Source organism: Notolabrus celidotus, chromosome 16 (genome assembly GCF_009762535.1).
Source record: "Notolabrus celidotus isolate fNotCel1 chromosome 16, fNotCel1.pri, whole genome shotgun sequence".
NCBI classification, from domain to species: domain Eukaryota; kingdom Metazoa; phylum Chordata; class Actinopteri; order Labriformes; family Labridae; genus Notolabrus; species Notolabrus celidotus.
In genome coordinates, this window is record NC_048287.1 from 23,985,414 (window position 1) to 24,000,207 (window position 14,794).

General features: G+C 41.0%; 1 long non-coding RNA gene across 3 annotated transcripts in view; it reads right to left on the minus strand.

Annotated features, from left to right (window-relative positions):
* The window catches only part of LOC117828278, a 47,026-nt gene extending 32,804 nt beyond the window's left edge, over positions 1 to 14,222 (minus strand). For 2 of the 3 annotated variants that reach the window (XR_004634377.1, XR_004634376.1), the window contains exons 1-3: positions 14,012 to 14,222; positions 12,272 to 12,336; positions 2,076 to 2,259 (exon numbers count right to left, since the gene is read on the minus strand). This is a non-coding gene — a long non-coding RNA (uncharacterized LOC117828278). The remainder of the gene's footprint in view (positions 1 to 2,075; positions 2,260 to 12,271; positions 12,337 to 14,011) is intronic. The other variant, XR_004634375.1, reaches the window with a different exon arrangement.
* Positions 14,223 to 14,794: the final 572 nt, after the last annotated feature.

Sequence of the window (14,794 nt, forward strand, 5' to 3'; positions counted from 1 at the left end):
GACAAGTTGTTTGTTCTTGTAAGCTACCCGTGGTATAAACTATGCTATAAACTATTTCAGAATACTTTTACAAGACTTACTTTTTAAATAAGTCAGATCAAAACATCGAAAAGTCAGCCAAAGACAGCAACAACTTTTGCATCAAACGTTAGCTTCACTAGCAATCTAGAGATGTAGCAGCAATATCTGCCTATTATATTTCAAAATTTTGATGTTTTTGAAAGACTAAGACGTTAGGGGCGCCGTTGGCCTAGCGGTCTAAGCACGCGCCACATATACAGAGGCTTCAGCCCTCGTCGCAGAAGTCGCAGGTTCAATACCAGCCACGACCATTTACTGCATGTCCTCCCCTCCTCTATACTCCCACACTTCCTCTCTTCAGCTGTCCTATCCATTAAAGGCAAAAATGCTCAAAAATATAACTTTGACAAGTAGAGATATTATAGAGGCTTTGTCAAAAAACAAGGACTATTTTTTTTTATAACTATGAATAACAAGTGGAACCACTATATGCCACTCCTTTAACAGATAGCAGGCTTAGTGGGGGTACTAAGCAAGAGTGCGGCTAAGCCAACTGTCAACATGTCAGCACCTCCAACAGCCCACCCCTCTATGATCACCAGCTCATGGGGTTGGTGGTTAACATTTAAGAAAAACTCAGAATATGAAGGGGAAGGGGAATTCCTCATCATTTGTAACACATGCTTCTCATTCTCTCTATCTCCCCTCTCCCATCTCTGTCTAAAACTTCCCATGAACTCCACCGCCGTCTTCTCAACGAAGGCAAGTCTAATTATTTTGACAAGATGGATGAGGTCGTATATCTCCTGGCCAGGCTCAGGAAACTATATGTCAACTTGAATGAATATTATATGCTCAAAAAGAGACAAATAAACTGGGTTCGTAATCTGTTTAGAATTTGTTTTTCCTACTCTCAGAGCAGAGGAAGGAATCTGGCTCATTCAATCGGCCTCAATAATGAGCTGGATGAAAATCAATACACCCTCTCTTATTCAGAGGGTGTGTGAGGGCTATAATTAGCTTATAAAACAGACTGACTTCTGTGTTGGTTTGTGTGGTTCAGAACACACAATCTAGGTCTTAGAAAGGATAAAATACACAAATTAAAAAAGCAGTTATGAGCTGAAACAGATAAATATTTCTACAGAATGTTCATTATTTTGCCAAGTAGTTTATCTCCCTCTTTCCTCTGCCCACAGAGAGAGCCCTGGTGTTTGAAAGTGGTTATAATTGTACATCTGGTAGCAGTTAGGGGTGCGCACTTGGCATCGACGAGGTTTCTGAAACAGCACGTTCCAAGAGTAGCTCGGGCTCCGCTCAGATCTCTCACTTCATCTACTGAATAGAAAGAACAGAGCCGTTGGATTAAGGGGAGGCCGACCTTTCTCTTTACGGGATGTAAGAAAGATGAGATATGCTGAAGTTGCTGGCTTTTCCTCACAGAACTCAAGATTCACTTTTTGACTTGGTAGTTACTGGTGCTAACATCTTTCCAAAGTTAAAGAAAACTTTAAGCACAACTACGATATTTCATTTAATTTCATCCTGACGAATAAAAGCTTGAACAATGAAACCTGATTCTGAATCCTTCTTTGCCACATGCTCCTCCTCATTTCTTGTGTTTGGCACTCTATTCATGTTTGATCAAGCTCTCCCGCTTAAATGCGTACCGAACGCATCCACCATCCCACCGGCTTAACAGTGAACGCGCTGCATTGTGCCATTTTCAAAGCAGAGCCAGTCAACGTCTTTCAGCCACTCTCTTCTAAAACTGTGAGCCTTGATTGCAGCTGGTGCATCAACATTCACTACATTTTACATTATGTGAGGCTTCAAAAGAAGTCTCTGCGTCTCTCTTGAATTTGTGCTACTTATTGCTCCATCCCGTAACAATAAAATGTAGCGAAAGGGAAGGGATTGAAGGCTAATATAAACCAATCTAAAGTGAAGATTGAAAGTTCGAAAGAAGCGTGGCTCCATTTTAGTAAAAGAGATGAGAACAATGCCATGTGCAATCAGTGAAATGCTGTCATCTCATGTAAAGGTGCAAATACCTCAAATATGCTGAAGCATTTGTCGACTCGGCCTCGAAGCTTGGGGTTTGCGTCGGGCCAAAGTGGAGAAGGGTTCCATGTGAACATGTTCGCGTCAGGGAGGCGAACCCCCGCCTACCTGTCCCCTTTTGGAGTCTGGACGCTTTCCCTCAGGCTCGAGGTGCCACGTCCGGACTCACACGACCTAAAATGAGACACAGAGAGCGGGTAAAATACCTCTGCGATGACCCCCGGAGGAAAAACATTTTTCCTCTCCAAATTCAAAGTCTTACCTTCCAGGCTCGAGGGGCCACGTCAGGACTCACATGGCCGAGAATGAGGTCAACCTATTGTTCAGTATGTTCAAGTTGAATATGTTGACGGTGTAGAACTACTTTTTTCCCCTCAAAAAAATACTCAGGAATCGTTAGGAGAATTGATAAGGAATCAGATTGATAAGCAGAATCGACAATGGCATTGACATTGATAAAATCTAATCAATTCCCACCCCTACTCCCATACCTACGCAGAGGCCTTACACGCAGCCAATGTGCACCTCCTCCAAAATATAACTACACATCGAATTGACGCAACGGCACATCCTGTGGTTGGTCTGCTCAGCTGCATTGTATTTCCTGTATTTACATCACTTCCTGGCCGTTTATTTTATCTCCTCAGACATGTCCTCTCTATTCTTCCCTGTAATCATTGCTGTATAATGAACAGCAACATGTATCAGCTCTACATTAACATAATACGCTCTCAATTGCTTTGAAAAAGCTAACAGAGAACCTAGCGGGGCCGGAAACAGGCGACCTGACTCTCGGAGATACCACACTGCCGTCAAGCGTTTGGGTGGAGTATTGCTGAGAGAGACAGGACAAATCGATGCAGAAGTATGCAGTGCTAACATCCGCGTCTAAGCGCCAACCCATATACAGAGGCAATAGCCCTCGTCGCAGAGGTCGCAGGGTCGATTCCAGCCTCGACCATTTACTGCATGTCCTCCCACACCCAATACTCCTCACATTTCCTGTCTCTCTTCAGCGGTCCTGTCCATTAAAGGCAAAAAAATGCCCCAAAAATATAACTTAGTTATTTCTAATATAACAATCTTCTTCTCTCCAGGTGGAAAAACTGTTGTTATTTTCAGTCTCTCAATAGTAAGAACATAAGCACGTTCAAACGGCTGAGTCTAAAGCTTGGACATGCTTTGTTTTATACTCCCCATTTTTTACATCCTTTTCTGATAACAAAGCTTCTCTATAACCTCAAACAAAACGACTTTGGGAAGATGAAATAGAAAGACCTCCTATGTAGTGCAAATAGTATCATCCCCCAACAGAGCCATTACTATTTGGGTTATTTCATGCCACTTCTCATCCCAGATGAGTCCCTCTGCTTTCAGCTAAAGCCAATGTTTGCTGGAATAAAATAAGGTTGTGTGATGCCAGCTCCTACCAAGCATTCTGTCCTCGTGAGGCACAACACAAGAATCAAGAAATCAAAAAAAAAAATCACACACCGGCTCCTGGCAACGAACCAATGCTAGACAACAACACGTTTTCGTTTTGTATTTCCTAGAATGAAGACAAACCTAAATACAAGTGACTGAAATGCCTGCAGCAGACTCTGGTTCAGTGTTTTAACAAGTCTTTGACATTTCACCACGACAATGTCACGAAGACCTATAATAAATGCTTAAATACTATAATCGAAGTAATATGCGCCTGTGTGTTGCCTTATATGAATACATTTTCAAATTAAATAGCCAAGGGTTACTGTAGGTCAAGTAAATTTCCTCAAGCAGTGTACTTCTCATTTCTATCACGATTTTAAGGGAACTGTTGTTATCTTTCGACTCATTTTTTAACTTTACAGTGTTTTTTTTTTTATTCTCTACAATTTAAAATGAAATATTCATCTCCATCATCTGATGTTTGAGGTTACTGACTGTCTCCAGGGTACTATTACGAATCTTATCTTTTTGGCTTGTAGAGATACACTGTATATGTTTTGTCCAGTTTTGTCCAGCTCTGAAACTTCCATATTGTCATCTTGATTTTTGGAGGGAGAAGTGGCCATATGTTGGTGACAGTGGGGATACATAATTGTCACACCTCAGGTTTTGTAGTAGTGACTTGTGAGGTTGCCAATTATTTAGATACTTTTCAATTATTTCAATTCAAAACTTTTGAACCCACGTGCTTTAACATGCTACAAATAGTTATTTGTATGTTCCATAGCTTAAAAGAGCACCAAAGTTCATGAAAAACAGATCTATACTCATTGTAGGAGCCGTATTCTAGTTTATTCTAGTAGTTTATTTTCTTATTTGCATAGTTCGTACATTTTCTGCATTTTTTGTCTTTTGCCTTTTAATTTCGTCTGCGCCCTCCACAGGTGGTGAGGGCGCTAGTACTTAAGTTGATGCGCATGGCACAGAGGGGAGAGGAGACGGGTCACGGCGCATACCGTCTTTGACCGCAGGACAAAAGACTCACGACATTCCCCCAGTTTATCTCTACTACGAAAAGATTGATTTAATTTTGTTCATTAGTTGTTTCTTCCCTTTTTGTAATAAACCTCCAAAGACACTTCAAATCAGCGTTCAATGGATTTTTTTATTTCTACAACCTGCGCGTGTGAAGCCAATGCCCGTACCCCCTGGTTACAGGACAGGCCAGATTTTTAAAGTTTTTTGCTATTTCACTCATATTTTAAACCCTAAGCTGCCAAGCAAGAGGAGCCAAGCAAGAGGAAGGGAATGACACAGATAGAGGTAGAGAGATAGAGAGCATCCGTGATTGATAGACACAGAGATAGAGTAATGAGATAGAGTGCTGGTGAAGAAGACAGATTGATGAAAAAAGACAAATTAGACATTTTCCCCCTAGTTTCAAAGCAGTTTTGCTCTTAAACACATACAAACACGTCCACACCTTTGCACAGACGTCCAAAAAATGTCTAAAATAAGAAAATCAGATAACAGACAAAAGGACACACTCTCGGTCAAAATATATCACCACACATTTCTGGATTATAAATAATAATTCAGAGGAAATATTTATTTTAGCCCCCATTACTATTAACAGTTTGTCAAATGTTGGTCTGTCCTCAGTGATTACTTCTGTACTAGCATGATTTGCAGGTTGGAAATGAAGATAAACAAGTTAACTAGTTTTGGGTGCTTAGGAGTTCATTTTTGTTTTTGACTTTAACTGATATTTCATTTAAGTTACTCTGACATCGTGGGAACTATAGTGATTGGTAAATCACATGTAAAGTCTGTGGTCTTCTAGTCAGTTTACTCTAAATTGGACACACCAAAAAGAAATATGTCCTGTACTGAGGAGGATATGAAATCTATGAATATCTCATTGGGATAACATGTCCTGAGGTATTGAATAATCAAAGAAGTAGGCTTTTTCCAATCTGACTTTTTTTTATCGCCTCCTGGTGGCCATTAAAATGATTGTAGGTTTAAGGTACTCCCATATTAGTTTCCTCTTTGAAACCAATGATCCATTTCCACCTTGTCCGTACAGTCCATGCTTTTCTCCCCATTTTGGATTTACTTGTCACATTTAACTGGCTATGAGTCGTCAGCGGCTCCACCAGAGACTCGCCCTGAAAAAGCTGTTTCATTTGAATAAGTGTTTGACAGATCATAGAGCTAAGACAGCTCTCTGTTTGACAGGATATAAAGATAAGAGTTCATTATGATGTATTATGACATTTTGGTATTGGCACTTCAGAAGTATATCCTCCACTGCTATCCAACCCAGTGTTTCTAACACAGGTTTGGACTGCTGCTGGAACAAAAGTGCTGTGATCAAGTACCACGCTTCAGCTGGGTAGGAATGTAATTATAAAGGCATTATGAGGTGCTGAGAGCAGCAAGAACGACACGTGCCAGGTAGAACAGCCTATACCCTCTTTGCCACTAGGTTACTTTACATATCTGCAACCCAAGCAGCTCAACCCTCCCACTGCTCCCTGACTCCTGACTGTGGTAATGACCAGGAGCAGGCACAGTCTCCTTGGCACAGCCCATCTGTTGTTTGTGTTTTTCAGACGAAGGGGGTTGGAGGGGAGTGGGTTGATGGGTGGGCTGGTGTTGGCCAGGGTGAGGAATGAGAAAATGATGGGAGGCTCTAGCCACAAATTATTGCCGGTCTGTAATTACAGTAGGTTGAATGTTCGTAATGCTTACACGGCCAAACAGTCTGACACAATGGCCGTCTCTAAATAAAGCCTCAGCCCACTGACGCAGTCGGTCGGCCACTTTGGACTGGATGAGGAGACGGCTGAAGCAGAGGCAGCAATTTCTAGCTTGGCCATACCCACCACAGCGTCAGATGAGCAGGAAGGAAAATACAGAAATTTTAAATTGATATCAAAGGTCAAAATGTCTCTATTTCAGCACCAGGAACATTCTATTTTATACATTTACTGTGCAGCGGGGAGGCTTAGGGGCAAGAACTGGCTCCCCACAGCAGGAAGGTACAGTCTTTAAATCTCCAGCCTGGACCTCTCAGAGGGGAGTTAGAAACTCACCCTTGTTTCTGTGGATTTCCTGTGGTTGCCTTAGCTCCAGAGGAAGCTAGGTTAATACTCCTGCAGTTGCCCTCAACCTTATGAACTGTAAAAGAGACTAAACGTATTCAAGAATGAGTTTACTGGTAATGGTAATGGACAAGATGATAGAGGATTATTAACGGGCTTAACCCACTTTAAAAAAAAGACCTTTTCCACCCCACCACTGAAGTCCACAGCTGGAGACTGTACACTGTTGGTGAAGTAGAGGGACTGGAGGCACAAGAAAGACGCTATCTCTGACACAGGTGGGGGTTTGACCAAGCAGCAACCTCTGGTCTTAAAATATGAAGCCGATGTGTAAGTGCTAAAAACTGCAGTTCATTGAGTGTCTGCTTGAGGCTGGCTGCAGAAACACAGGAAACCACATAGACACCAATGAAAAAAAAGGCGCTCTTTGCAGCGATAATAAACATGTTTATAGCCTGGTGCAAACAACGGTTTAGATCTGAGTAGCTAAGTTCTCTATCGGTACACACTGTATTGGGGTGAATTTTTTTATAACTCAGTATTTTCATAGATATTAAACTTACCAGCTTTGCCCAAATAAGGACATTGCTGACTTGATTGACAGGCGTCACCCTGTAGCTGTTTGCGAAAAGGCTAAAAGGCCTGCTTCTTTACCTCACACTAGCTCGGACGAAGTTAGGTTGAGTTCAGCATTTCCAACATGGCATCCGCTGATGATTGCCTTTAAATCAGCGCTCAGGATCAGATGGGTGTCGTAACAGATAATACGTCCGTTTTCATACAGTCTATGGGTTTGACTCACAATACGACATGTGATGTGTTGCTCATGATAACGATAACATCCCAGTATAGCAACTCCGTGATATTCAATATATTGCAAGATGTCTGATTACCTAAAGAATACAAGCTAGCTAAAAGGCCCTCAAAAAGGTAAAGTGCAGAATTAATGTACAGTTATAGTGATTCACTGCATGTTGGTTTGCTTTCACTAAAGGCTGATTTATACTTCTGCGTCGCCCCTACGCAGCAGGGGCTGACGCGGACATGAGCCCCACATACTTGTGCGTCGATGTGTCCGTGTCGCGCAGCAATTCTCCTCCGAAACGCTTGAGGGCAGTGTGGTCTCTCTAATAGCCAGTCGCCTGCTTCCGGTCCTGCTACGATCTCTGTTTACTTTTCCACATCGATTCAGAGTGTGTTATGTTAATCTACAGCTGATACATGTTGCTGTTTATCATACAGACATTATTACATGAAGAATAGAGAGGAGGAGATGAAATACACGGCCGATGTGTGGCCGATGTCTGGCCGATGTCCGGGATCCCGGAAGTGCTGTGAATGCGGGAAAGACAAAGCCGTCGAGCGGACCAATCACAGAGCTTGCGGTCCACGTCGGCTCTACGCGTAGTTACATTTTGGAGGAGGTGCACGTCAGCTACGTGCGTAGGCCTCTGCGTAGGTACGGGAGCTACGCGGACCTACGGCGTAGGCTACGCCGTCGATTTGACGCAGAAGTATAAATCAGCCTTAAGATGTAACAATGTTTTCAATCTGTACATCGGATTTACAGAACTACAGAAAAACTGTAAAATGTCCAGTCATCGCAGGTGAAGATAACTCACTACTTCTTCTTTCTTTTTTTTTGGTTTCAAAACCAAAAGACTTCTTCTTCTGCAAGCTAACTTCTGTTCATATCTAACTCATTCATGTCATGAGCACCACAACAAGGAGTCACGAACCAGTGAGTCTAAGTAGCAGGGTAATCTATTCACAACGGCATACTTTTTCCTCTATCTTTCCTGCATGGAGCAGGTGAGCAGTAAAAGGCTTATTGGTGAAACCCCCGACTGAACCTCTCCTCTCAGGGTTTAGTATTCAGGACCTTCAGCCATTGATACTGGTGTAAAAATCTAACGCTCTGCTCTAAATGATCCCCAGACAGGCTTCTTTTGTTTGCAATGCATGCTGCACTCTGGCTCATGCTCACTCTCTTTGTCTCATAACCAGAGTCAAGGCTGAAGCCAGCTATTGTTACAGGCCAAGATAATAGTATCAGACCTTGACAGGAGGAGTAACAGTGAGATCTACACCAGCTGTTAAAGCAGGCTTGTACTGCGGACCTGATAAGATTACAAAATTACACTCGATCTCATATGACATTAATAATTGGACCAAAAACACACAGCTAACTGAGGTCTGTGCAACCAGGACTACAAAGGGTCCCTGGGCTCCAGAGTGAAGAGAGATATCTAAACCTGCTGTCAGTGTTCAGAGAGCTGTGCAGTAACGTGTTGTGAAGACTTCAGCAGAGAACGTAGACAGCTTAATCAGTACTCCAATCACAACTCTCAGAGGAAATGAGAATGTTTTCCATTGTTGGCTAATGTAGTAAGACCACCAACTGAGTTTAATGTGAGTCTGTTGTGCCACTATGTGTGGATTTGGAGTTTGAATTTCCTCAGTGTTTGCCTGTAAATGCAGCAGGTTTAAGATGTGATATATTGTGTATCTCTTAGACATATTGTTTATCAGAATGCAAAATAATATCTTCAAATCATTGGTATACAGTTGTGTCACAATCCCTCCCCCTGACTCCCCATGATGTGTGTTAATGTCTTAATTTTGTATGAATGTTCTTCGCTTGGTGTGTTTGTGTTTTCTTCTCTCTCTCTCCTTCAGTGGCCTGCCTTTCACAAGTGTGTACTTCCAGTGTTGCACACTTTGATGAGCATCTCCATCAGCAGGTTGTTTAAGCTTCTTCATCTGACCTGTGTTCACGCATGCACAAAACTTCTCCCAACTTCCTGAAATGTTCAAAGTGAGCTTCATCTGTGAACGCAAATTTTCACCCTGACTTAAACCCTAGTTTTCCCTGCCAGTCGCCTTACACTAGACTTTCACCAGATCCGTGTCTGCTACGTCTCCAATCAGCTCCATGCTCTCTCCTACATCAGTAGGAATCAACGATTATCAGACTCCTCTCTTCATCCATGTCGTCTTCATCGTCGTCTGAAAACCTCTGAGCTGATCACTCCAGGCCTGGCTCCGCTGGCGATAACGCAGAGTGTTTCATTCTGAAAATTAACCAAATCTTTTCATTTTGTCTTGGTGCCTGACTTCCTGTCCCGTTCAAGTGGCAACCTCTGGCCGCGAGAATTGAAGCCAATGAATAAGTGTTAAAAACTGCAGCTTCTCGAGTGTCCGTTTGAGGCTGACTCTGGAAACCACATACACACAAATTCAAAAAAGATGATCTTTACAACAGAAATAAACATGTTTACAGCCTGGTACAAAAAAATGAGTGTAGTCTGGATAGCTAACTTCTCAATCGGCACACACTGTACCGAGGGAAAATTTTTCATAGCACGGCAATTTCGAAGATATTGAGATTATGAGTTTTCCATTATGAGAGGCACAGCTGACTTGATTGACAGGCTGGAACACTGTAGCTGTTGGCGAGGAGGCTCAAAGCCCGCCTCTTTGCCTCACACTAGCTCGACAGCAGCTAGGTTGACTGCAGCATATCCAATATAAGATAAGATAAGATAATCCTTTATTCATCCCACAACGGGGAAATTTAAGATGGTTTGGTTCCCGCCGACAACTGGCTTCAAAACAGCTCTTCAGAAACAGATGGGTGATGTCACGGATACTACGTCCATATTTTATACAGTCTATGGTCCTGCTTGATCTGCTCCGTTGAGTTTGATGCTTCATGCTCCAGCATCCTGCAAAAATAGAAGTCTTACGTATCTGATCCAGAGGGCTACGACCTGCCAGATCAGCGATGCAGCTAGAACACAACGGAGCGAAGCTAACACATTGATTAGAACAGAAACCTATCAGATCTGGACGGATCAGACACAGATCCGGTGGAATTTGGCCGTTATACATTTGAGCAACTATGCAGAAGTGATGACGTTTGTAGCATGTGACCAGCACGAACATGGAGGGAAATTAGGCCAGATGTGTGATTTAATGATGAAGTTAAAGTATTGCATTAGCTTTGTTTCTCACCTGCATTATACTGTCGGACATACTTATAGAAACACCCCCAGAACTAATTACACACAGGAACTGGTCTGCATAATCTAATCCTGCAACAAATGATGAAACAAGGATGAAACCAGGACATGAGCAAAATCATCGTTGGAGTAATTTCATGCATTCTGTCTTGTATGACTAACTCACACAAAGGGCAACTTCAAAACCAACCAACGCACTGCCATCTGTCCTAACCACATCATGAGCACGGCCCTCTTCATCTGTAAAATGATATATACATCACTCTAATTATTACTCACACATCTGCTGTCACCGCCAACTAAATCCCTGTATGGAGCAGACAACAGGCAGCAGAGTGAAGCCCCAGTGAGAGAGCGGGAGTTGGGATGTAGGTAGTGAGAGATTTACAGAGTGACGCATGGAGAACAAAGTCTCAGGGATTTACAGCAGGTCTGCTGCGTCTGAGGCGGAGACACCTCCAGAGCCGTCCTGGCTCGTTCCTATTAAGATTAATAATGCGAGTATTTACAAGGCCCAGATCTCTCCTTAGAACCCCGCAGCCTCTGTGCCAAACCACCAGCAGCACAGAGAGGAGCGGCACACAGAGAGGAGGGGAGGAGCGCTGTATGAGTGAGAGTGAGAAAACACATTTCAACACACCTCAGCGATTCCCCTCAGCAGTTCTCTGAGACGCTGTGGTTTTTTAACATTCTTACAAGCTGAGACTGAATTTTATGTCTCATTAAATCTTTGTTGAAAAGTGTAATACTTGGAGTTTTACCCTTTTTATTTCACGTCTTGTGTTTGGCTTGTATCACATCCAAGGACTAGTAGTTCTGGATTAGTTTTTGCTTAAAGCTATAGTGTGATATGAAGAGGAACATATCACAACTCTCATGTCTGACTGAAAGAGATGAAGCTGCAGAAATGTCCAAGTCAAAACATAAAAGGAGGAGAAAATAAATGTTGCAAAGTAACATTTTACAAACTAAAAACAAAGAGTTGAACTTTCATTTCTCCAAACCAACACACTGTTTTCAATAAAGCTAACTTGCTATTGCAGCTTTATTGTGTGTCAATTAAAAAGATAACTGGTTCTGCTCTGATGCTAATAGCAACAAGCATCAAATGCAAATTGCTACATTTATAAAAGAAGACAGCCACCACCCTCCAAGGAGAACCCTGATACACATGAATGACGTTGTGACAAAATGATTGACAAACATCACGATGAGAGGTCACAAAGTTAATACTCAAATCTGGAGATAAAAACAATCAGTCTCTGGGAGGCGTAGGGGTAAAACATATGTGGAAGAACACAACATGGAGCTCTTTTTATTAATAGGGGCCTGAAAAACTCTTAAAATGCTGAACTACAAGGCTCATTTATCCAAGTTTTCTTAACTGGAGAACGAGTTACAAGAATCCCGCACACTGTCCAAATTCCATATAACATAGTTGCAATTAAATGATTTTATATGCAAGTTGGACGGAGTGTGCAGGATTCTTGTAACTTGGATTTTGTGAGCTTCTTCTCCCTTTTCTCCTACGCACGTGTCTTTTGAAGTTGATGTGCGAAGCCTTTTCTTCTTCTTTTTCTTAACAGGAGAACAAAATCTACAAACAGGTAAGGGCTTACTTACTCAGGTTTGAGAAGCGACAGGCCAGTGGAAGTATTGGTTGTTGTGCTGTCTTCAATTCTGCTCCTCTATGTAAAGAAAAACATAAATATATGAATAATCTGTCAATGTTTATTTCAGTTACACAATGTCTCAACTGTAGGGATGTAACGATATATCGCGAATCGGTAAAAATCGATCAAAATAAGGGTGGATTAAAATCGCTGTTTAATACCGTCAGTTATATACATTGTGTCATGAAGGAAATTTTGATTTAAGGAGAATAACCAAGCGGCAACCTCCGGTCTAAAAATATGAGTCAATGCGGAAGTGTTAAAATCTGCAGTTCATGGAGGAGCCGCTTGAGGCTGGCTCCAGAAGTACCTGAAGTCACATACACATGAATGGGGAAAAGACGATCTTTGCAGCATTAATAAACATGTTTACAGCCTGGTACAAAAGATGAGTGTAGTCTGAATAGCTCATTTCTCGATGTCCTCTCACTGGGAGGGGGGTGAATTTTTTTCTAATGCGGCAATTTCGAAAGGATATTGAGATTACTAGTCTTCCAATGAGAGGCACAGCTGACTGCAGGAACACTGCAGCTGTTGGCTAGGAGGCTCAAAGCCCGCCTCTTTACGTCACACTGGCTCGACAGCAGCAATATGGCTGCCGCAGCCGATTGGCTTCAAATCAGCGTTCAGAAACAGATGGGTGACGTCACGGATACTACGTCCATATTTTATACAGTCTATGGAAATAACGCATTTGGCATTCTTTTTGACATGGAAAACTTTTCTGTTTTTTTAATGATTAAACGACAATTGATCGTTAACATTTTCTAAAGATCGATCAAGGGGAATACTTGTAATTTACATCCCTAATTTTATTTAAAGATTTTTACCTCATTTGTTTTAATATTTAAAACTTTCATTTGGGAATCGTTCACTTTCCATTTCTCTATAATTGTTCTGAAATTTTCCAGCAAGGTATTTTTGTGCAGTCATTTTTAGTTTTTGCAAGGTACTGAAAAAAAAGTGTGCAGTGGTTTTATTTGAGTTACAAAACACCTTAAAAATTTGTTTACAAAGAAATATAGAGAAAAATATATATATATATTTCAACTTGAAATAAAATAATAGTTTTTTAAATTTTGAGTTCAATCCAGTATTCTTGAAAAGCGTTAGAGAATTGTGAGTGAATCGTATTGTGGACCAAAAATTGGGATTCGAATTGTATTGAGTGTATCCTTACATCACTACAACCTAGCACTTGGGTATGATGTAAAAAAAAAAAAAAAACACACACTATCCTTACACAAGGGTATTTCAATTACAAATGTCACATGCTCCATTGTTTTACATTTTGAGTTATAGACATGCATTTACCATAAAAGTGATGTTAAAAACACGTGCTATCTGCTATCTTTTGTTTGTTTGAGAGAAGATATATAGCCAAATAAAAACAAACTTTTTTTTCTTGCTGAACACCCAAAACACTACATTTAGCTTCCTATAGTAAAATATTGACAGTTCTCCAATCTTATCCATTTTTTTGGGTTAGCCCACATCAAGTTATTGTACTTTTTTCCATATGTTTGCATTTTACTGCAGTGCAGAAGTTCCACTCACACTATGAATAATTCAGAATTCCATTTGTACCTGCAGGTCCTCGCATTGTAAACACACAGGTTAATTACTTTCTGTGGTTTAATTACAGACCACACAGGTGCTCTACCTTCCTGGTGTTAACTTGTTCACTTACCTCTGTGTTTGAATCCTTTGGGACCTCCACACCGTGTGAAGACGTCTTAGCCTGTCCTGTCGTGATATTTATCAATGGGCTTAATTTAGGACTGTGTACGTGTTAAATAATACCGTGTTACGTTACACCTGACGAAGCAATATGGAGTCTTCTTTTGGTAAGCACCCACGCGCATAAACGCCGGCGCAATTAAAAAAAGTGCGTCACATGGATTAATATATGGAAGCCCTAAAAGGACATATTTAAATACATCTTATTTTCTCTGCTGTCCCGGGATAACAACTTAATTTAACTTGTTTTCTCAAGATCCTGACTTAATTTTCTCATTATCTCAAGATAACAAACTTTGTTTTATCAAGATAATGAGAAAAATAAGTCAAGATCTCGAAAAAGTTGAGAAAACAAAATGTATTTAATTGTGTTCTTTTAAGGCTTCTGTACTAAACATGAGAAGAGCACATTTATACATATGGTAACAAAATAACTTTAGATGATAGGAAAGGCATGTTATCAGTTTAATACATTTTTGGGTAGTTCTTTTTCACAAACATTGTTTAAAAATGTTTGCCTCATTACAGAATAAAAAATACATTTTGTTACTGAAACATTTATTTTACAGGTTGAAGATCAAAAACACAAAAAGCAAGCTTTGTTCTCTGGATAAAATGAGATAAATGGACATGTTACAGAATTATTATTTTTTTGTATGTTAGTAATGTTTGCTTTTTTGCGGGGGGGGGGGGGGGTTGTTTATTTGTATTTTTTTGACATGTTCGAAATAAA